General features: G+C 37.9%; 1 pseudogene; it reads left to right on the plus strand.

The window, feature by feature from the left end:
- The window catches only part of LOC114026648, a 100,388-nt pseudogene extending 76,092 nt beyond the window's left edge, over window positions 1-24,296 (plus strand).
- Window positions 24,297-24,619: the final 323 nt, after the last annotated feature.

Below are 24,619 nucleotides of genomic sequence, written 5' to 3' on the forward strand. Positions count from 1 at the left end.
TCTCCAGTACTTTAGCCATGGTATTAGCACATAATGATGATAATTACTATTTGTTTGTTGAGAGCTGACTGTGTTTTCCTGATGTACAGTGCATAAATAAAGAGTGGCCCCTGCCCTAGGGGCTCAAAGTATAAATTACTCATATTAATAGATAAAAAATAGACTAACTGAGAGAGGACTCTGATTGGAAAGGGCCTAGCCTGAAGGCAATGATGTCTTTGGAATGATATTATTTAATTGTGGGCTTATTCTCCCTTCCCTTGCTCACTCTGATGCTCTTTCCTGAAATGGCAATTAGCGGAGCCATTGCATACACAGAAGTATCTACCTGTGCCCCTTTCTCTCAGCTCACTTGTGTGTGGGAAGCAGGGGTGGCTGTTTATTACTATAATGATTTGATAAGCAGATTAACTGGTATCCTTGCAAGAGCCATCTATATTCTGTCAAAGATCCAGACTTGAGGACCTAGAGAGCTACACATGGCCTCAAGGCTGCAGGTTCCCCACTGCTGTTCTAGGAACACCTTTGGAGATTCAAATCGGCGCCAAGAGTCTGGATAGAATTGACTGGGGTGGGGGGACTCAAAGATCTAAGGTCACTAATTCCATGGGGAAAAACACCCTAGATGTGGAGTTAGAAGACCTGAGATCTGATGCCACTTATGACTTTAATTTATTAAGCAAATCAATTCACTACTTTGGTTATTGGATTTTCTCTCTTTAAAATGCAAAGATTGGTCTAGGGCAGCTTCTAGCCCTCTTCTATCTCTCGCATACTATGTATCCTATGACTTCAGTGATAGTAAAATATAAAAAAAAAAGAATCAGTGATAGTGATTCACGTAAGATGCATGAGCCAGGGAATCTGGGTTTGAATGCCCCTTCAGACACTTAGTAGTGAGTTGTATCTTTAGGACAATGCCTGGCATGCATTAGGCAGGGATATGACTAAGCAACAATACTTTATAAGAGGGAAGCTGTTGTGAAGATCAAAGGAGAAAATATATACAAAGTCCTTTGCAAAACTTAAAGCATAATATACGTATATATGCGTAATATATATGTATATATGCATATATAATATGTTATTATGTTCTATATTTTAAATCCCCTTCTGACTCTGACATTCTATTGTATATGTTTCAATCTTTTTTATGGTTCTGACACTATTTATATATACTCTCTCAGACAAAGTCTAAAAGTCCCTCCCACCTCTGACATTCTATGGCCTCTGACATTCTTTGATTTAAGGGCCCTTCCAGTTCTGAGTAGTCTATGTTCTTTGTTCTAAGTTGCTTTCTAGCTTTAATATTCCATAATTCTAACCAGGTGTGTGAAAGTTGTTGCTGTCCCCTTGGAAGGAAAGGAAATAAGCATATATTAAGTGTCTTGCTATGCTAAGTTCTTTACAAATATCATCTCATTTGATCTTTATAACACCCTGAGAGGTCAGTGCTATTAAAACCTCCATTTTGCAATTGAGGAAACTGAGGCAAACAGAGAATAAGTGACTTGCCCAGGGTCACACAGTTACTAAATGTCTGAGGATGGATTTGAACTCAGTTATTCCTGCCTCCAGGTCCAGTACTCTATCCACTGTACCATCTAGCTGCACCTCCATCACCATTTGTGTGGAGTTGGAGGGGGAGAGACAGTAATAGAGTCTTGGATTTTTTTAATGTCTTTGCTACTTTCTTCTCCTTTATATAATTTATAAAGAGAGTCCTCAATGCTCTCACAACTGCATTTCCTCCAGAATGGGTCTACTACTCTACACTTGATGGAATCCAGCTAATTTTCACACTATTGTTCTCTTTAGTACTGTGTCTTCTGCCTTTAGAAGCACATTTGAACTGTGATGTTAGACTCCAAGTATGGTGGCTTCACTTTCCTTCATTATAAAAACCTTTTGAATGTTTTTAGCCTCCTTTCAGCTTCATTCTTAAATGTTCCTTAGATGATCACTTAGTTGCATTTCTCACCAAACTTTCTTCAAATTGATTTTACCTTCCACTGCTTATCCTTATTTTATGAGGCAATATTGCTCATCCTTTTCCAACATTTTTCTCCTTAAGATTTTACAAAAGTTTTTATTCTAAACTCTCATTGCCCTCAACCATTATTTTTCCTTCTCCACTTGGCAGGCACATACAATGTTTGCCAAGAATTTTTTTCCTTTTTTAGAAACTTTGGGTCTTCTTGTTATGGAAATTGGTTTATATCAGTTAAACTTCAGTATGAAGTTATTGTAGTCTGTGTCATTGTATTTTATTCCATCCAGATCCAATTTTTAATTGTCAATAATTTATTTAACCAGGCCAAATTACAGTTGTTTAAATTGCAGAGCATAGTTTTTTTTTTCTTTCTTCTAACTTTTTGATCTTTTCTCTTTGCACATGGTCATCTGAGAGCACACAAGACAGCTGATTCTGTAATGACCCTCGTGTCAATAATGAGTCTTTTTCTGCCTGTTAAAATATAATCAATTTGTGATGCTATTCAATACTCACCATGTCCAGGGCCTTCTGATTCTTGTTTTGAAGAAAGTATTCATAATGTCTCTGCATGAAATTTCTATGTAGTCCTTATTTCTAATCCATATTTTCTAGCATATTTTTTTGCTCTCCTCATTGACTTGCAACTTTTCATTGAAGTCACCAAATATCAAAATACAGATTGATCTAGTTTAAGGCAACTCATCAAATTCTTCATAGAATTTCTCTACCTCTTTATCCTCTGGAACAGCTGTTGGTACATAGGCTATAGTTATTGCCATGGTGGTCTTATTGTAATTATTGTCATGATCACTGTAATATGAAATGACCAAATAAAGAGATGTCCCATGAAAAGATATTTTTATTACTTTTGGACTCATGATAAAATCAACTCATTAGAATTTGCCTCTCCAAGAAGAACCTGCCAGTTACCCTTATATAAGGTCAGCTTCCTTTTTTCTTATGTGTTCATTTATAGGAAGAATTTCAAGATTGATATGTTTCAGTTCTTCCAGTAGTATATCCATTTGTTGGTAATCAAGGAATGATTTCATATTTAGAATAACAATTACATTCATAAAGAGAACTTTTAGTGGTGTATATAGGTTTTTGGCATGCATTCTATAGTATAAGAGAGTTGTCTGGGGGCACTGAAAGCCTGTCAACTTGTTCATGCTCACATAGCAAGCATATGTCAGAGGCAAGACTTGAACCCAGGCTATCCTGAATTACAGCCAGATCTTTTTTTCTTAATGCACTTTTATGCTTGCTTAATGAAGGGAAAAATGAAATTTCCTGGTTTTGGGGATCCCTGACAACAGCTTTTACAGTAGAGATCCCAGTTCTCTATCCTGAGAATTAGAGAGTTGGGTAAAGGCAGTAACAGGGAAGTCTCCAAAAACTTATGCAAAGGTAGAGAAGGGTTCAGTTTGTCCTTGATGGAGCAGCTAATGGAGGGAGGGTTCTCTCTCTACCCACTGTCAGAGGGCATGTGGTTATGTCCTGTCCAAATGAAGTGGGAGTACTGGACTGAATCGAAGCCACATTCATTGTGACCATATGGATTCCAGAAGAATCAGGAACTTCAGTGTGAGGAACTAGACAAATAAAGGAAGTGTGTGACAGACAGACAAGGAGCCTTTGGCTTCTTTTTTTGTTAGTCTAAATGAAAGCATTTTTGCGCTTCACTAAGTGTTTCTACTTTTACAATGAAAGAGGCCTTTGATGAGCACAATGCCATCAGGATAAGGCTACAATCAGCTTTAATTCCACAGAATCAACCAGATAATTTTCTCTAAAATCAAAGCTCTGTATCATCAGAGGTTCTTCAGATTAATTCATAAGTGGCAGGCATGGGGAAGAGTTTTAGAATGAAAGCCTCACCTCTTTTCATCTGTCCAGCAAATTTGACTTTGGGTTATTGTGGTTGGAAGTGGAAGTCTCCTCATTATGGATCTCCTCTCAGGATAATTCTAATAACAATAATTCTAATAACAAGAGACCCTGTGGGTGATAGAGAGCTGACTCAGAATGAGAAAAAATCCCAGCCCAGTCCCACACTATATGATAGAGGGTAAGTAATTTAAATTTTTAGTGCCTGAACACTTGACTTATAAGTCAATGATTCCCAATGTTTCTTGTAAAAATTGTGTTGTGAAAAACCAAGGTAAGATAATATGCTACTTATAATGTTATTTTAGATTGATTAAATGTTTAAAACAACTCCAATGATAACATTGGCCCCAAAGATTCAAATTAAGATTTTCATGTAATTATATATATGTATATGTAATTATGCATATATATCATTTCATTTTACTTTTAAGAATAAAAACTCTACATATAAAGTTATAGAACTGTAATTATAAATACTTTACATGGAAGGATTCTGTAAGAATGAAAAGTAAGCCAGCAATATTTCATATGTTTGCTTTTATCCAAAAAACAACTTTATTTTTTAAATTACAATTTGTTTTAAATATAGGCATGATTTGAATGAAATAAGTTACAACTTGGATGATACTTCACATAATATGATAATCTTATATTATTTCAATTTCAACATTGCCCTTTTAAAATTTGAACAAAGGTTCACAATATTTGACATAACACCAAACAGAAACATTGTTAAATCTGGTTCCACATCATTTATGTCTGCATTTTGATTTAAAAAGAAGAATAAAATAAAAATGCTCACTCACCCAAGGTTGTGGTAGGAGAATTTTATAAGCTCTCTATGAGATATGGAAATTATTTTTTAAATTGTCATCCATCCAACAATTGATAAAATGAATAGTTATAATGTAAAATATTTGTTTTTCTGTTAGCTAATGACAAGTGCTGTATTAAATGAGAAATATACTTAAAGTTCAGTTGTACATATTGCTTCATTTTTAACATGGTTTATATAACAACTAATGTTTGTAAGGAAACATTCTCTTCAGACATGTCTTCCTTCTTTCCTGCCACTGGAAGCCTGTCATTCCGTTGTCAGTGATGTTCTTAAAGCACAAACCTGACCATGTCATGACCCCACTCAATAAACTCCAGTGGTTCTCTATCACCTCCAGAATCAAACTTAAAAAGCAAAACAAAACATTATTTGGCATTCAAAGTCCTGCATAACTTGCTCCCTCCTCTCTTTCTAGTCTTCTTGCCCCATGTCATTCCATATACTATGTGATCCAGTGCCGCTGCCCTCCTTTCCAGGCAATTTCACTGGTTGTCCTCCAGACCTGTAAACCTCTCTTTCCTCAGCTCTGTCTACTAAGGCAGCTTGGTGGTAGAGTAGATAGATCACTAGATCTGGATTCAGGAAGACCTAAGTTTAAATCCAGGCTCAGGCACTTAATAGCTGTGAAATCCTGGGCAAATCTTTTAACCTCTTTTTACCTCAGTTTCCTCAACTGTAAAATGGGTAATAATAACTATTTTCCAGAAGTATTATGAGGATCAAGTGAGATAATATTGGTAAAGTGTTTTGCACAGTGCCTGGAACATAATAGGTAGGTAATAAACACTTGTTTCCTTTCTTCCTTTCTCCCTTCCTCCCATCCTCCCTCCCTCCCTTCCTCTCTGTTCCTTTCTCCTCTTCTTTCTTTCCTTCCTTCTATCTTTCCTTTCTTCTTTCCTCCCTTCCCTCTTTCCTTCCTCCCTCTTTCCCCTCCATCTTTTCTTCCTTCCTCTCTTCTTCCCTTTCTTATTCCTCCTGTCTTGCTCCCTTCCTCTTTCCTTCTTTATCTTCCTTCATTCCTCCTTCCCTCTCTTCTTCCTTTCTTCCTTCCTCCCTTTTTCCTTCCTTCCATCCTTTTTTCTTTCCTCTCTCTCCTCCTTCCTTCTTCCCTCTCTCCATTTTCATCTTTTCTTCCTTCCTCCCCTATCTTCCTTTCTTCTCTCTCTCTCTCTCTCTCTCTCTTCCTTCCTTCCTTCCTTCCTTCCTCCATTTTTTCCTTTCTTCCTCTCTTCCTTCTTTCCTTCCTTTTGGCATCTCTGTTCTCTTTCAAGCCCCAGTTAAAATCCTACCTTCTACAGGGAACCTTTATTAATCCCCCTTAAGTATAGAATATTTCCTTTGTTGATTATTTCCAATTTATCCTGTGCATAACTTGTTTGTACATAATTCTTTTCATCTTTTCTCCCCTGTCAGGTTGTGAGACACTTGAAATCAGGTGCTATCTTTTACCTACTATCTGCCTTGCACAGAGCAAACACTTAATAAATATTTATTGAATAATTGGTTATTAAAAAGGCTGAACAGTATAATCAACCAGTTCATTTGAAAATCCTTAATGTAGAAGAATAGTAACATAAGTTGAGGACAAGTTACCACAAGAATAATAGCAAGCTGAAGATAGCCTTAATACTGCAATGACAAGCATATAAGGTTTGTTGCTGTACAGTGTTTTTGATGATCCATGATGGTTGTAAGATGACTTATAATGTGCATGCCCAGTGATGATAATTTTAAAACAATTTGAATTTTGCACTGCAAGAAAGCAAATCTTGGTAACATACTGATCATGTGATTACACAGCTGATGATTTGCCATTGCAGGGTAATAGAAGAGAGCAAGGAAGCTACTCTAGTGCACAGTACAGAAAGCACATGTGAGTATGTAGATATATCTAGCCATCTCTTAGGAATCAGCTTGTACTTAACTCAATGAGATAGTTTGAAAACAATTTGATGACAGGTTGCAAAATCGCAAGAACACATTCTGCTTAGTCGTAAGTGGTCAGAATTTGATATAATCACTGCCTGAACACTACAACAATTGTAAATAATGGTTGTTTTGAATAACTACAAAAGCAAATCTATAATGAATGCTTCAAATATGTATGTCCTTATTGTTACAGAAGAAAGGTATACAGTTATCCCTTTCAAATCATGACTTTCCCCATCATGGTTCTGATATATCATAGGTTTGCATAAGAAATTAAATGGGACCTTTTTTGGAGTTTTGCAGAAGCCACAGATGACGTGTGAAAGCCATCAGACAACACAGAGCCTATGACCAAATACTTAACCCAAATTTTACAATAAGGTACTGTAAACACCCCATAAAAGAAAAAAAGAGAAAAAATTCAGACTTTTTTTCTGGTACAAAAGGAGGGCCCAAAATTTTACATTCATTTTCTAAATTGTAGGAGTGCTGCACCTCAAACCCCAACAATGTGGAAGGCATGACTGTATTTGTAACATAGCTGGGAAATTATTTACATCTTAAAGCATCATTAAAGAATTTTTAGCAAGAAATTCTTAGACTTTGGTCAAGAACCCCCTTATGGAAACCACTGCTCTAAGTTGAAGGATTGTTGCCTATCTGCATTGGTAGATGAAATTTCTTAGCTGGAAGCTCCTTACATGCATAAAAATGTGGGTACAGTAAAAAAAATCATAATAACTCTTACTTATGCACCATTATAAGATTATTATTCTTTCCTTCCAATGATTTTGTGAGCAGAGCTGGAACTACTGGGAGAGGAGAAAAGGGAAAAGTATATTCCATTACCTAGCACAAAAAATACCATCCACCAGAGTCCTGCAGTCATCACTGCCACCCCCCCGCCAGCCTGCCATTTCATGTAGGTTACCCCTGACTCTAATACCATAAGCCCTGGATTCCTGTTATACTATATAGTATTATCAGAGGAATAAGTTGCAAAAATGAAACACACTGGCCACTCCCTCAATAATAAATTCACCCTTAATCCTCCATATTTCCTATTCTCCTATTCCCTCAATTTTCATTGCATATAGACCTCCTTCCCTACCTCTTCCTCTCACTTTTCTCCTAGTTTCTGATGTTCATTAAAATCTAGTTTTCTTTTGAAAATACAGTATCTCTTGGCATCCTCTTCAAAGCCAGCTACTTTTTCCCTCTCATTTCCTGACATGCAGGGACAGGAGGAGGGATTGGCATATTACTTGCTCTATATTCTTATTTTCGTATATTCTTGTCATTACCACTCAGTAAACACCTACCTTTGAAAAATTTTACTCCTTCCTTTCCTGTTGTCCATCTATGTCTTTGCTGAACACTTTTTCTCTTCTTTCAATAAGTTCAGAACCTAATTTAAAGTCTTCTCCTCTGTTCCAATCCCATGTCTCATTGGAACAATTTTCTCCTTTAGATTCCTGAATACTATGATTTCCCATTACCTCTGTTTCAAGTCTACCTCAACTACAGCATAAGAATGGTCATTGTCATACATGGACAATCCATCCCACCAACTGAATTACTATTTAATGTTCTATCTTTCAGGTGGATAATGCAAAGATTATCTTCCTTGTTTGAACAGATGAATTTCAGTAGGTGAAGAGACTCCCATAAAGCTACATAGTTAGTAAATATTAGTTTGAATTCCAGTTCTCCTGAATTCAAGTTCAACGTTCATTCTACTATGCCATGCTGCCTCTCAGGGTTATCCCTTAAGATCAATGTTCTACAGAAACATTGTTTTGCATTTGCAAAAACAAAACAAATGAACAAAAAGCCAAGAATCAAGCAATCAAGCATTTATTATGCAACTAAATGTGTCAAGCACATTGAGAAGAGCTGTAGTTACTACAAGCATGAAACTGTAGCTAAGCTTCAAGGAGTATTCATTCTAATGGGAATGACAACATGTATACATCCAGGCAAATCAAATACAAGTAGCTTTAGAGGGGAAGGTACTAGTAGCTGGGGTTGGGGGGGGGGAGTCTATCAGAAGGCCTCTCACAGTATGTAGCCCTTGAGTTGAGTCTTGAAGGAAGTCAGATATGACTAGAGATAAAAGTGAGGAAAAAGAACATTCCAATGGGGCAGGAAGAACAAGTAGCCCAATATAGTTGGAATATAGAGAGCATGAAGGGAGGTTGTCATTCAGTTGTTTTTCAGTTACGTCCAGCTCTTCATGACCCCATTTGGAGTTTTCTTGGCAAAGATACTAGGGTGGTTTGTCATTTCCTTCTCCAGCTCATTTTACAGATGAGGAAACTGAGGCAAACATGGTGAAGTGATTTGCCTATGGTCACAAGCTAGTAAGTGTCTAAGGTCAGATTTGAACTCAGGAAGATGAGCCCTCCTGATTCCAAGCCCAGTACTCTATTCACTGCACCACCTAGCTGTCCTCTAAGAAAACAAGAAAGGCAAGAAAGGAACAGATTGTGAAAAAAAAAAAACAAAAAAAACCCCTAACAAACAAAAAAGCAAAACAAAACAAAAAACCCTCCAAATGACAGATAGAGGAGTTTATAATTGACACTAGAAGAGAGTGAGTGACAGGATTTGTCATGAGGATGGCATAGTCAGAGCTGAACTTTAGCAAAGTTACTTTTGCAGTTGGATCAAGGATGAGAGACTTGAAGTATGAAGACCTGCCTTTATTGCTAGAGGTATTGCAATAGTCCAGGAGAATAGGAAGAAAGGCTTCGGCAAGGGTGGTGCTAATGTGAGTGGTCATAATGAGTTAGATGGGAGAGGTATTGAATTGATATAAATGCAAAGTTTGGAAGATGATTAGATACTTCTGATAATTAAGAGTGTGGAATCAAGTAAGACACTAATGTTTAAATCTTGGGTGACCAGAAGAATAATGATGCCTTAAAGAGTAAAAGGGAGATCCAGAAGTGGGATATATTTTTGAGTATTGTCCTAAGTATGTTGAATTTCAGATACTTATGGGACATCTAGGTAAAAAATATTTATTAGGCAATTTATGATGTGAGAATGGAGCTCAGGAAACTAGAGTTAGATAGGTAGATTTGGGAGCCGTTTACATACAGATGTTAATTGAACTAGTAGAAGTGAAGTCAACAAGTGACAAGATGTAGAGATAAAAAGAAAGGAGGAATCTATACAAAGCTTTGGGAAGACACCCACAGTTATTTGATGTGATATTAGTAAAAACAGAAACATCGAATGTTGATGAATTTTTGAATGAGTTGGCTGAAAAAGGGAAAAGAAGTATAGGGTAGGGTTAGAGTTAGTGAGATGTTTTGCTATGTAGTAAGGGTATTTTAAGGACTGGGGGACATTGACAAGTTTGTAGGAAGCAGGGAAGGGATAAGTGAATATGGAGAGATTCAAGATTAATACATAAGCAGTTTGCTGGAGGATATGGGAAAGAATGCAAACAAGCATATTTGTAGATGGGTTGACCTTGTTAAGAAGGGCCTTTCGACCTCCTCATTGGAGACTGGAGAAAAAAATAGGGAATCAAGTCAAAGGGTTATGAACTGAGGAAGAATGAAGAAAAGGAAGCTTGAAACCAGTGGCTTTAATCCTCTCCATAATGAGTGAGTAAAGAGAGGGTGTGCTGTGGTAGGTTTGACAGGGTAAGATAAGGATGCATGTTGGCATGAAACTCATAAAAGTTGTGTTTGTGGCTGAAGAGTCAAGGTGGGAACTGGGATTAGGGAGGAGTATAATTTAAATTCCTTGATGACAGGTACTGTTTCATTTTTGTCTTTTTATTTCCAGTACTTGCCACAATGTCTTGAATGTTGAACTGAACTGAAATTGTACTCCATTAGCCCTAGTTTTATCTTTTCCACAAAATATAAAAAATAGACTTAGTCATCATTACCCTGCAGCCTAATAAATTTATCATGAAACTCTTCCCTTAAGTGGCTTTGATCATTTTACCTCATGCATGCCCGTGACTGTGATAACTACACCAGTTGACTGGGAGATCCTTCACTTTCAGGCAAAGCTGGAAGCATCTTTGTAATGGCTAGTTAAAGGATGTGATAGAAGAATGAGTTTCCCAGCATGGCCAGATAGTTTAAGCAGTCAGATTTTATACATATATAACCCTGCAGGAAAGAGAAGGCTCCCACAGGAAGACTCCCTAGGAGCTACACAGGATGAAAATCTGGTGCTTCTGCACAATAGAATGATTCTTGGAACAATTGAATTGAGTGAAGCTATTCAATATCTACTTAGGCTCCCTAGAGGGTATTCAGAGCCAGAAGGGAGATGTTTATGGTTCTGGGAGGCTCTGAACTTTCCTAGAAAAGAAATATGCTGCCATCTTTCTTCATTTATATCCACATTTCACTTACAGCTATGCCAGTGAATGAGGAAAACTTGTTTAAACAGGAGACACTCTCAACAGCAAGTTTACATTTACAATAGAACTATTTTTGCAAGCTCTGGAGTCATTAATTTATAACCATTACTGTCAGGTAGCCACCAAAGACCCACAAGAATTTCTGGTCCACTGGAAAAGTTAAAGGGGAGTTGAGAGGGAACCATAATCCACAGTCTGTTTGAATAAAGAGCCACAAATGAACTGTAGTGATAGGAAGAAGCATGATCATAATTGTTAAAACAAATCCCGATGAGTGGATAGATTTGGAATTAAGAGTCAGAGAACCTGAGTTCCAAAATGGTTCTGTTGCTTACTATTTATGTGACTGTACAAATAATTTAACCCCTTTTGTTCTCAATCTCCTCATCTGAAAAATAAGGTGGTTGGACTACATAACTTTTTTTTCCTTTTAAATAATATTTTATTTTTTCCAATTACACATGAAGACAATTTTAACATTAATTTTTAAATAAAAATTTGAACTCCAGATTTTCTCCCTCCTTCCTTCCCCTCCCTACTCCCTAAAAGAGTAAGCAAGTTGGTATAGATTATATACGTGCAATCATGTTAAATATATCTCCAGACCATATAACTTTTAAGATCCCTTTTTGTTATATTGTATTTCTATGATCTTGTGGGAGTTAATGACTATGGTGTAACTTAGCGTGCTTTAGAAGCATGTGCTGCACAAACACATTATACAAATTAGTTTTCAGTTATAGGAGCTAGGAACATGTACAGCAATGTTGACATCACAGGTAAAAAAATATCTATTAAAAATGAAAGTTCATCATAGGTGTCAATTATCCTTCCTAAACTCATAGAATGTAATGGCTTGATGGGCCCTTAATACTATCATTTAATCCAAAGTCTTATTTTATAGCATGTAGGTATGCATTAAGGATATGACGGAGCTTGGACCTGAACTCAGGTTTTCTGCCATCTTTTTGTCACAGCAGGCTTTTGTCTGAAAAATATTGCAGATAAAGACAACATTTGCTTTCACAATTTATGCTAGCAGGCTAAAAGAGCCATAGGGTATGGTGAGGGGGGGAGGGGGTAGAATTCCTGTAATACCAAGTATTACTGTCAATCAAGCAACAAGCATAAATTATACACTTACTATGTGCCAGGCACTGTGTTAAGCACTGGGAACACAAAAGAAAGCAAAAACACATATAATGAAATGGTGATCAGGGTGTTTTGGTTAGGAAGTCCTAAGGATATTTAGTACAATCAAAGGGCAATTGATAAGGTTTTTCTAAGAATAGAATTGATTTGATTGTGTGACAGGAAGATGGCTAGTCTACATTGTGGTGTGTCTAAGGCAAACTAGATATGGTAAACTCTCATCAAATGGGAGAACATTTTTCAGATAGTGAGCTGGAGAAAGAAGTCAAAGGCAATTGCTTAGTATTCCATCAGTCTGGAGCAGCTTCAGTCTACTTCTCTCTATATATTTTTCAGTTTCATCCTCTGCTTTTATTTCATTCCCTTAGTATCTTAGTGAGTGACTGGCTACTTAATGAGGAAGATTGAATAGTGATATGAGAAGGCAGTAGGTAATGTAGCTTTGTGAATGGAATGTTGACCTTGAGCGCAGGAAGATGCAGATTCATTTTCTACCCCTACCAGCTGTGGGAAGAAACTTTTGAGACTCTTCATCTGTAAAATGGGAATAATAATGACTGCAGCAGATACCCGAGAGAGTTATTTTAAGGCACATATGAGATAATAAGAAATATAAAGTGATTTGCAAATTAAAGCATCATCTAAATTAATTCCTTTCCTCTTCCCTTCCTCTGCCTTTTATTCCTCTTTACTTTCTCCTCCAATACTCTGCCATGGTTCTCTTCCTTTATGTTGTACTAGAGGCAGTTAACCCGATGGAAAAAAGTCAGGAGGAACTCTTTGTTCACATTTGGCCACAGTTACTAGCTGTTTGACTGTGGGAAAGTCATTTGACCTCTCTGTGCTTCATCTGAAAGGCCCCAACCAGTTTCCTCATTTGCAAAATTAATGAATGCAAAAGCATTCATTAAGCACTTGCTATATGTGAAGCACTGCAAGTGCTGGGGATACAAATAGAAAAGTAAGACTTCACTTCATTTCCTTCACTCAAGGAACTCACATTCTGATGAGACATACAACAAAAAAGATATCAGATACAAGTCAGATGGAAAAGTCCCATGGTCTTCAGGGTGTAGTGGCTAAGTAAATGGCTATGCATCATTTTAATGTCCTTTTCACTGATAAAATCATATCAGTTTCTGATGTTGAACCATTTGATGGTATCAAGGACTTTGGTGGTGATAACAGTCTTGTCTGGGTCTTTAACAGCTGTGGTTATAGTTTAATTAATCAATCAATTGATTGATTGTTCTCTTTCCTGAGCTTGTTTCACACCTCTGACTATCTGCTTGACATTCTCACCTTGTTGTCCCATATGCATCAAAAGTCCATTATGTCCAAAATAGGACTCATTCTCTTTTCCCCTAAATCCATCCCTTCTCCTAACATTTCTATTTCTATCAAGGCTGCCACTTCTCTGTAGTTCATACACGTTCACAAACTAGGAATCATTATCAACTCTTCACTCACCTTCTCAACCCCTGCCCCATAGCCAATCAATTATCAAGTCTTGCTGATTTCGCCTATTGCACATCTCTGGTTTCCATCATATTCTTGCTGCTTATGCTATAATCACATGGGTCCAGGTACTCACAGCCACTTGCCTGGGATACTGCAGTAGGCTTTTCACTGGTCCCCCAATTTCTGGTCTCTTTTCTCTACACTCCATTCTCTACAGAGCTACCAAATTGTTATTCCTAAGGCTCAGGTCTGACCACATTTCTCCTTTGCCCAAGAAGCCTTATTATAGTCAGGAAAAAATCCAAACTCCTCTGACATTTGAGCCCTTTCAAAATCTGGCTCTGACTTATTTTTAGGATGATTGCTCATTACTAACCCCTCATGAACTTTTCACTCCAGCAAGGCTGCCCTACTTGCTGCACCCTATAAATGATATTTTTGCTCCTTTGCCCCAATGCCCAAAACTCTTTCCCTCCTAACGTCTATATTTCTTTACCACCTCTTTCAAATTGACTTTCTTGATCCCCTCCCATCTTAGTAACCTCCAATACTTTGCATTTGTTTTGTATAAGCCTTCTATTTATTTAACTGATAGGATTGTATCATCCTAGGAACTTTAACCCTAAAACACGTATAAAACCAACCTATAGTGACCTGGGGTTGGGAAGGATGAGGAAGACAGTGGCAGATGGTAGAAGAGAGGTGGTGGATTGGTCAGGAAGGGCTGCATTCAGAAGATGACACAAATTGGGTCTTGAAGGGAACCAGCTATTCTAAAGATGCAGAGGTGGACAGATAATACATTCCAGGTTTTGGGACAGTCAGTTTAAAGGCAAGTAGGTACAAAATGAAATTTCTTGTGTGAAGAACAGCCAGATGACCAGTTTTTCTTGACCATAGAATGTATGTAGAAGAATAATATGCAATAAAGCTTAAAAAGGGAGGCTAGGACTAAGTTGAGAAGAGCATGAATTGCCAGAAAAAGGAATTTATATTTGAACCCGGAGGTAATAGGAAGCCACTGGAATTTATTGAGTAAGATGATAGCAGAACCAGACCTATACTTTAGGAAAATCACTTTGCCAGCTGTGTGGAAGATGAATTGAAGTACGCAGAGACTTGGGGAAAGAAGGCCAACAAGGAGACTGCTACAATAGTTTAGGCAAGAACCACTGGGACCTGAAATATGGTGGTGGCTATGGGAGTAGAGAAAAGGGGATGCATGGAGGCAGTGTGGGGTAGTAGCTAACACCTTGTACTTGAAGTCAGGAAAATCTGAGTTTGGATCTGGCCTCAAATACTTGTTAGACTCTGGTCAAAGCACTTAACTTCTCACAGCATGTGCCTTCATTTGTAAAATGGGGATTACAATAAGACCTACCTCATAAGATTATTGTGAGGATCAAATGAGATAATATTTGTAAAGCATCTTACAAACTCTGAAGCACTATAAAAATACTAGGTATCATCATTATCATTTATTACAGAAATGTGGAAGTAGAACTAATAAGATTTAGCAACTGATTTGATAAGAAGACTGATTGTGAAGGATAAAAAGGTAAAAAGATTTCACACAGGAATGGGGATGCTTTCAAGAGGAGTATGTTTATGAGAAAGAAAATTATTTTCATTTTTGATATATTAAGTGTGAGATAAGCATGGAACATCCAGTTTGAATTTATAATGGAAAAGGAAAAATCTATAATACCCTAAGGAAAAAGAGGCATAAATAAGTGTAGTACAGTGAACACTGGATCTGGAGTTAAAAGACCAGGATTTTAATCTCTCCTTTTACTTACCTACATGACTCTAATAAGTGACAACCTCTCTGAGCCTCAATTTCCTGATCTGCAGCTTGAGGTAATAGTAGATAGCATTTTAGGTCTCTTCTACTCTAAATCTTATAGCCAAAGACTTGCTGATGGTCCAACATCAAGAAAGTAATAGAATTTGGGGCTCAAGCCCAGTTCTTCCTCATCCAATGTCCAATCATCTTTCCTTGATACCACGTTACCTATATTATTAATAAAACCTACCAGAGCCATGTCATATTTTAAAAGCTTATACATTTTTTTTAAAAAGAAAGGAAGGAAAGAAGGCAGAAAGAAAGAAAGAAAAAGGAAGAAAAGAAGGAAAGAAGGAAGGAAGAAGAAAGGAAGGAAAGAAAGAAATTTTTGTAAAAAAAAAAGAGCATTTATAAAAAGTAAATTTTGGCTGATATCCCTTGCCATCGTTTTGTCTTTTTAAAGCTTCTCAGGTCCAATTTAAGTCTAAACTACCTACTGGGAGCTATTTATGTCTAAATGAAGGAAAGCACTAGAAAAAGGAGTGGAGTGGAGGGCTCTGAATTATATTTTGAGTCATGAATGAACCACATTTTATTCCTAACTTCCAATTTGCCATTGTTATGATTACTTATACAGTGCAGTAACTCTTTTTTGGGTTGCTGATATTACCTGAACAATAATACAAGTATTTTTACTATCCAGCTGAAAATGCACCAGCTGCTAAGTTATAATAGAGGGTTGACTATAAAAGAAAAAGGGAATTATTATTTGTTTTTACTGGAAAGCTATCTGGAGGAACACTGAGAAAAATGCTATTTCACTCTAAAATCACCAACCAATTCAACTAGGAAACTGCTATAATATACACACCTTAGAACAAAGTGAAGATACATATTCTTTCCTTTCTATAGAGATAATGTTCATAAAGAGGCTGTGTAGTCTATAGGGCTTAAAAAAGGAGCATTTGCCATCAAACAGCAAAGAGGTAGTAAACCCATTGACAAATATTTTCTGAGTACCTATGGTGTGTCCAGTTCTGTGCTAAGTGCTATGTAGGTTACAAAATTAGTAGAGGCCATTGTCCCTTTCTGAATAATAATGATAATAATAATAATAGCCAGCATTTTTATAGCACCTATTATGTTCCAGGGAGTGTACTAAGCACTTTACAAATATTATCATTTGATCATCTCAACAACCCTGGGAGGTAGGTACTATTATTAACTCCATTTTATAGGTGAGAAAACTGAGGCAAATGGAGGTTAAATGACTTACCTGAGGTCGCAGAACCAGCAAATGTCTGAAGCAGTATTTAAACTCAGGTCTTGTGGAATCCAGGCCTACCATTCTATGCACTATGCCACCTAGCTAACATGAATGAATAAACAAATAAATCTGTCCATTCATCTGTCAGTCAATGATTAGATAAGTATTTATGTGCCAGGCACTGTTCTCAGCACTGAGCATAGACATATAGAACAAAATAATCCCTGCCCTCAAGAGGTTTTTATTCTGTGGAAGCAACAAGTTTGTATATCAATAAGAGGAAATATTGTGTAATAGATAGATTTCTGGATTTGAAATGAGGAAGACCTGGATTCAAATCACATCTCAGATACTCTCAAGTTGTGTGACCTTGAGGAAGTCATTTAACCTCTCTAGGCCTCAATTTACCCCTCTATAAAATGAAAAAGTTGGGTTAGATAACCTCTATATTTTTTTCTAAATGTAAATCAATGATCCTATATTCCTAATTAAAAATAAAATAAATAGAAAGTAATTTCTGGGGAAGGGCAGTAGAAGCTGGGAGATCACAAATGGCCTTGTGTAGGAGGTGACAGGAGCTAAGATTTGAAGGGAGACAGAGATTCTAAGAGGTAAACATGAGGAGGGAGTGCATTCTAGGCATGAGGGCAAGTCTATGCAAAGCCTTCGAGATGGGAGATGGGATGTTTTTCATGAGGAACAGCAACTAGGCCAGATTGGCCAGAGTGGATAATTTCCTATCTGCATAGGCTAAATACAAACAAGGAAAAAGTGATTTCAGAAACAAAATTTAATAAACCCATGTCAAATATTTTATGCTGAATAAGGGTCATAGATGGGAACCAGAGGTGAAAGTGACCATAGAGATCATTGAGTCTACCTACTCATTCAATAAATGAGGAAACAGGACCAGTGGGAATGAAAAATTTGCCTATCATCACACATTTAGTAAAATAATTAAGGTTCAAAACCAAGTCCTTCCCACAATGTTCTGCTATCTTACTCTGACTGTCACAACCATTATAAAATGCATAGATATTTCTATCTTAATGAATTCCTTCTTTTCCTCCTCTTCTTCCTTTATTTTCTATTTACTGACCTTTCTCTATGTAATCTATTCTGGTTTTAGTTGGCTAGCTTATTGCTTCGGTCCTTAGTGAGAAATAGCAATTATCAGGAGGGGAGGGGAGAAGAAAAGGGATAAACATTTATATAGTACCTACAATATGCTGGGCACTGTGCTAAGTGCTTTACACATATCCCATCTGATCCTCATAACAACCCTGTGAGGTAGGTGGTATTATAACCCCATTTATAGTTGAGGAAACTTGAGGCAGATTAAGATTAAGTGACTTGCACATGGTTACACAGCTAGTAAGTGACTGAGGCCAGTTTTGAACTCAGATCTTCCTTTCTCTAGACCAAGCACTCTATCCACTGCTCCACTAGCTGCCTGCAACAGTAACGGGGATATTCATATATTTCACTGAGTTAATGTACATTTTTTCCCCTAAGTTTTCAGACACTATAGCCTTAAGTACCATGGAAGTACTGGACAATTGATAGAAGATTGTCTGACCCTGATTTGTCTGTCTACTTGACCTCTTTTTGGATCTTTTCTGTTTTATTGACTGGATTCTGAAGGCTCTTGGCTTAGGAGAAAGAGGCAGATTCAGGTCCTAAGTAGAAATGGATGAATTTCAGAATTTTAGGATCATAGACTCCCAGAGCTAAGGGGGCCTCAGTAAGAATGCAATTCACCCCCTTCCCAAAACAGAAATCCTCTTAGCAACATCCCCTGCATGTAGTTGCAACTTCTGTGAAGTCTGTCTTCCAGGTCTGGAGTAAACCCATTACCCTCTTCCCCCTCTCAGAATTCCTGCCTTATTTCAGGACTCAGCTCAAGTACCACATCCTATAGGATGTGGCCTGTCCAGTTGATGGGACCTTTCTCCCCAACCCCCAAATTATTATTTTTATTTTTCTCCCTTTCGAATATAAATTCCCGGAATGCAGACAGTGTTTCAACTCTGCTACATTGAATAGCAGAGTACCTGGCATATAGTAGGTGCTTAATAAATGTTTGTTGATTAATTGTTAAAAGACTCTTAGCGTACTTGCTGAGACCTTTCATTCCACCTCTTAGAATCATAGGATTATAGATTTGGAGCTAGAAGGAACTGTAGACTCCACTGAGTCCAACTCTCTCATTTTACAGATGAGGACACTGAGGTAAACAGAGGTTAAGTGAGTTTCCCAAGGCCGTGCAGCTGGTGAAATCTGAGGCAGGAATATACAGCTTGGTCTGCCTGAATCCAAGTCTAGCATTCTATCCACAGTTACTTCAAGGAAGGAAAGACTAGAGTGACTTTGTATTCGATGAATCAAAGATAAAAATTGAGTAGATGGATTTCTGATTTAATTCAACTCAATTTATAAAGTGCTTAGGTACTGAGGTGAAAAGGTGAAAAACTACATAATTCCTACTTTCAGGGAACTTAAAATCTAATTGAGGAACAGGATTTGCACATAAACAAGCATAAAACATAGTAGGGTATGATAGAGGCAAAGGCATGCAGCCAAATGGTAGGGGGAAATTTCAGAAGTGGTGGTCTACTTCCTTCTAGGGAAATCAGGGAAGGCTTCCAGGAGGAGGTAGCACTGATCCAGATCTTAAATAAGCAGTAGGATTTCAGTAAGAAGAAGGGCGTGTTCAAAAGCATTGACAGTGTCAGAGAGCAGACAAGAGCAGGGAATAGCTAGTAGTCTAGTTTGGGCCAAAAAAAAAAAAAATAGGGAACAATGAGAAATGAGGCTGGAAAGGGGATCTCAGATCAAGCTGTAGAAGACCTTACATGCCAGGTTAAGGTATGTGTGTTTTTTCCTAGAGACCATAGGGAGCCACTGATAATTTTTGATCAGGGGGGTGACACAGCCAGACCTGTGTGATGATTTGGGCAGCTATATGAAGGATGGATTGGAGAGGGTGTGAGACATTGTTTGAGCCAGAATTATTTGGATTCTTTCTCAGAAGGTTTATTTATGATACATTTCCCAAAACCCCTTTGAGAAAGACATGTCAGAAGTACTGCAGTCCTGCTCCAGTGGCACCATTGAACAAGAGCAGGCCAGAGGAGCAGAATTGTTTAACAAAAGGAAAGCACAGCATCTGTATTGTTTTATTTGTTTTTAAAGTGTCCATTCAGTGATAGCTTCTTTTAGAGCAAAATGAAATCACGAGAATTTTTATAGATGGCCACGTCTTTTATGATTGTTCTGACTTCTCTCCAGGATAAGCTCAGTTTGGCCTTTCACACAGTCAGGGTCGATGACTACTTGATACCTCAGGATACTCAGATATTTTACCATTTCATGTAACAAAATTGGATAGTCATTTTCTTCAGACTTTGGAGCTGAATGGACCTTGATAATATTTAATCCAAATGTTTCCATCAAGATACTCCATTAAAAAAAAAGATCAGTCAAGTTCATCATACTTGAGTTGGATTAGAGGAGACGGTGTTGTTGTTGTTCAGTTGTGGCTAACTCTTTGTGACCCTGTGGACAATAGCACGCCAATATTGCCCAGGGGGTCTTCTTGGCAAAGATACTGGAGTCATTTGCCATTTCCTTTTCTAGTGGATTGAAGTAAACAGAGGGTAAGTGATTTGCCCCGGGTCACACAGCTAAGTGACCGACACTGGATTTGAACTTAGGTCTTCCTGACTCCAGGTCCAGTGCTCTATCCACTGAGCCACCCACCTGCCTCCTAGGGTTAAGTGACTTGTCCAAGGTCACAAAGCTAATAAGTGTTTAAGGCCATATTTAAACTCAGGTCTTCCTAACTCCAGGCCAAGCACTCTATTTACTGAGCTACCTAGTTGCCTCCTAGGCAAATAGGATTTAAGTAATTTGCCCACTCGTATAGCTAGTAAGTGCCTGAGGCAGGATTTGAACTCGAGTGTTCCTGACTCCCTGCCCAGTATTCTATCCACTGAGCCACCTAGCTGCTTCCAGAGGAGACAGTAGCCAAGGGGATATAGTGGTACTTATTATATCTTTCTCCAGGGAGTAATAGAGTGTGACAATTCTTTGAATAATGGATATAGTCTTAATGATTAATTCCTTTCCTACTACAGTCATACTTTCATGCCTCCCTACTTAAGAATGACTTCCATCCTTTCAGCCTTTTCTCTTTTTTTATCCTTCTCTCCTGTATCTGTCTTCTTCAATCCTACCATCCTTGCCTAGATGTTCAAAGACTGAGAGCAATAAGAGTCTTGGAAGTAAACTTAATGATCATCTGCTCTAGACGTCCATCATTTTAAAGATGACAACTGAAGCTCAGAGAGAAAGATGTTTTGGTTGGGAACTATTAATTTAATTGAATGATCCCTGAAGCAAGAGTTGAGACCAGATTTCACATCCTTCTGATGAACAATGTGACCTTAGGAAAGTCATTTCCTTTATTAGGTCTCAGGTTCTTCACTTTAAAATGAGGGGATTCATAGGCTTTTAGAATTTGGGGCTAGTAGGGACCATAATGGACAGCCAGTGCCCTTCTAGTCCAACTCCAACAAGCCCAGGTCTCTCCATGATAAAGCAAACAAAAAGTATTCACTAGACTGTACCATCCCCTCAAGTTATAGTCTTAAATCTTTCTTCTTTCTCAGCCAAGCTCCTAGAAAAAGACTAAAAACATGTGACACCTTCACTTTTTTTCCTGTCTTCTCATTTAATTCCCAAACCTCTGTACTACAGTTTCTGACTTCATTATTCATCCATCTGAAATTACTCTCTCTAAAGTTGCCAATTTCTTCATTGCTAAATCTGATAGACTTTTCTCAGTCCTCATCCTTCTCCATCTATCTGTTGATCACTCTCCTAGGTACTCTCTCCCCAGTCGGTTTTTGTAAATTTTATTTTAATCACACTTTCTTTTTTATTAATTTATTTTTAGTTTTCAACATTTACTTTTTTGAGTTTTAGCTTTTGAGTTTCAAATTTTCTCCCATACCCTCCTGACCTCCCTCCCCAAGACGGTGTGCAACCTGATCTAGGCTCTACATATACAATTGTATTAAACACATTTTCACATTAGTCATGTTGTAAAGAAGAATTAGAACCAATAGGAGGAACCACAAGAAAGAGAAAACAAAACAAAACAAAAGAAAAAAAAGAGCAAACAGTGTGCTTCAGTCTGCATTCAAACTCCATAGTTCTTTCTCTGGATGTGGATAGTGTTTTCCACCATGAGACCTTTGGAGATATCTTGGATCCTTGCATTGCTGAGAAGGGGAAGTCTATCAAAGTTAGTCCTTGCACAGTGTGGCTGTTACTGTGTACGATGTTCTCCTGAATCTGCTCACTTCATTCGGCATCAATCTATATAAGTCTTTCCAGGTTAATCACACTGCTCTCTCTCCTGGTTCTCCTCTTATGCATATCACCATTCCTCCACTTCCTTGCTGGTTTTTCATATATGTCACAGCCTCTGCCTCTGGGTGTTCCTCAATGTTCCATTCTAGGCTTTCTTCTTTTCCTTCTCTATCTACTTTCTTGGGCATTTCAAAGGTTTTTTTGGTTTAATTATCATCTTTATGTAGATGGCTCAAATCCAGTCAATAAGCATTTATTAAATGGCTGCTATATACCAAGAACTGGGCTAATCACTGGATTTACAGAATTATATATCCAGCCTCAGTCTCTCCCTTGACCTTCAGCCTCTGTCTTTGTTGTTGTTTAGTTGTTTGTCAGTGTTTAACTCATCGTAACCCTTTTGGGCTATTTTTTTGGGGGGGCAAAGATATTGGTGTCTTTTGCCATTCCTTCTCTAGCTCATTTTGCAGATGAGAAAACTGAGGTAAACAGGGTTAAGTCACTTGACTAGGGTCACAGAAATAGTAAGTGTCTGAGGCCAGATTTGAACTCAGGAAAAAGAGTCTTCCTGACTCCAGGACTGGCACTTGTGGATAATTGTGCCACCCAGATATCCAGTGCTCCACCACCAGCTACTTATTAGACATTTTCAAACTACAATTATCCTTTCCACATTACAGGGGTTAGGACTGTGTACTCTCAAGATCTGGAAATTTTGTGTAAAATTTTTTGACTCTCCCTTTGTACCAGAGAAGAAGTCTGATTTTTTTCTTTTTCTTTTATGGGGTGGTAAGTATTTGGTCATAGGCTGTGTGTCATTTGCTGGCCTTCGTGTGTCTTCTGCAGCATCTGCAAAACTCACCCAAAAGTCCCATTTAGTTTTTTGTGCTGATCTGAGATATATCAAAACCACAATGGGGAAGTCATGATGTGTAATGGATAACTAGAGACATCCCACAACCTTACTTTCCTCATCCCACATATCCAATATTTCCAAATCTTGGGATTTTTAACTCCGTAACATCTTTGATCCAGTACCTTCTCTCTCCTCACCACCTACCTGGTCCTCATGACCTCTCATCTAGATTATTGCACAGCCTCACAATTGGTTTCCTTGCCTTAAGTCTCTCCTGCCAATCTATCCTACACAATGTTGTTAAAATGGGTTTTTTAAGCATAAATTTGACCACGTTTCTCACCTATTAATTAAAGATCAGTGACTCTTTATCTGTTTTAATCTGCTAGATTAAAACACAGATTCTTCTGTTTAATTTTAATAGTCCCTAACAATCTAATCTCAATCTTTCTTTCCAGCCTTAATGGAAATGACTCCTCCCTTTTCACTTAGAAATCCAGACAAAATGACCTCTCTGTTATTCATGTATAATACTCTCATCTTCCATCTCAATGCCTTTTCACTGGGCACCCCTCACACCTGAAATGCACTCCTTCCTCACTTCCACCTCATAGAACTCCTCTCTTCCTTCAAGATGCATTTCATCCAATCGCTGAAGATGGTCCTCATTTCCCAACACTCTCTTTCTTACTTTTCCCACTATCTCCTTCCACAGGTTGTTTCCACTGAGGAAAAGGTATCATGTGACACATCAGCTATCCAGAACCTTCACTCTTTTTACCCCTTTCATGATGTAACTAAGGGTGATGACCTGTTTCCTGCTGGTTCTGGGAATTCTATCTATTTAATAATTCAACAGAGAGGCAGGAAGACCCTCATTACTGTCCAAGGGATCACTGATGATTATAATAAATAAAAACTAATGAAGGCATGGAGGGCTAGGTGTCCAGTGTATATCATGCCAGCCCTGGAGTCAGGAAGACTCTTCCTGAGTTCAAATCTGACCTCAAACAATTACTAGCTCTGTGACCCTGGGCAAGTCACCAAAGCCTATTTACCTCAGTTTCTTCATCTGTAAAATGAGCTGGAAAAGGAAACAGCAAACCATCCCACTATCTTTGCCAAGAAAACCCCAAATGGGGTCACAAAGAGTTGGCAGGACTGAACAACAACGGTGAAGGTATTCAAGATGAAATTTATCTGCAATGGTACTGTAATGGAGCATCTAGAATATGGAGAAATAATTCAGCTACCAGGTGACTAGTGTGAGAACATATGCCAGCCAGTTCCTCATGCTTATTAGACTGGCTAAAGGCAACCAGCTGAAGGTTCATGGGTTTTAAATGCTTGTGGCTCACTGAAGCTTAAGTGAGGATTTCCTCGTAATGAGTAGAAAAATTCTCTTCTGTCCCTTGTCACAAGTTTAAAAACCTCACAGCTTGTATAATGTAACCATTTGGGGTCCATTGTTTAACTTGGACCAGTATAACTCATTCATGTAATATCTGTCATTTAAACAGAGGTAAAGTCTGGCAGTGCTCAGCCTGAAAGGCAAATAATCTGATGCTTCAGTCAAATCCGAAGCCCTAGTAGCATCTGAGACCATGTCTGTCCAGATGCTCATTGGTGCTCCCCCTGCAGAGCTCCCTGTCCATTTAAGAAAACA

The sequence above is a fragment of the Vombatus ursinus genome, unplaced genomic scaffold (assembly GCF_900497805.2).
Source record: "Vombatus ursinus unplaced genomic scaffold, bare-nosed wombat genome assembly UNPS02014841.1, whole genome shotgun sequence".
NCBI classification, from domain to species: domain Eukaryota; kingdom Metazoa; phylum Chordata; class Mammalia; order Diprotodontia; family Vombatidae; genus Vombatus; species Vombatus ursinus.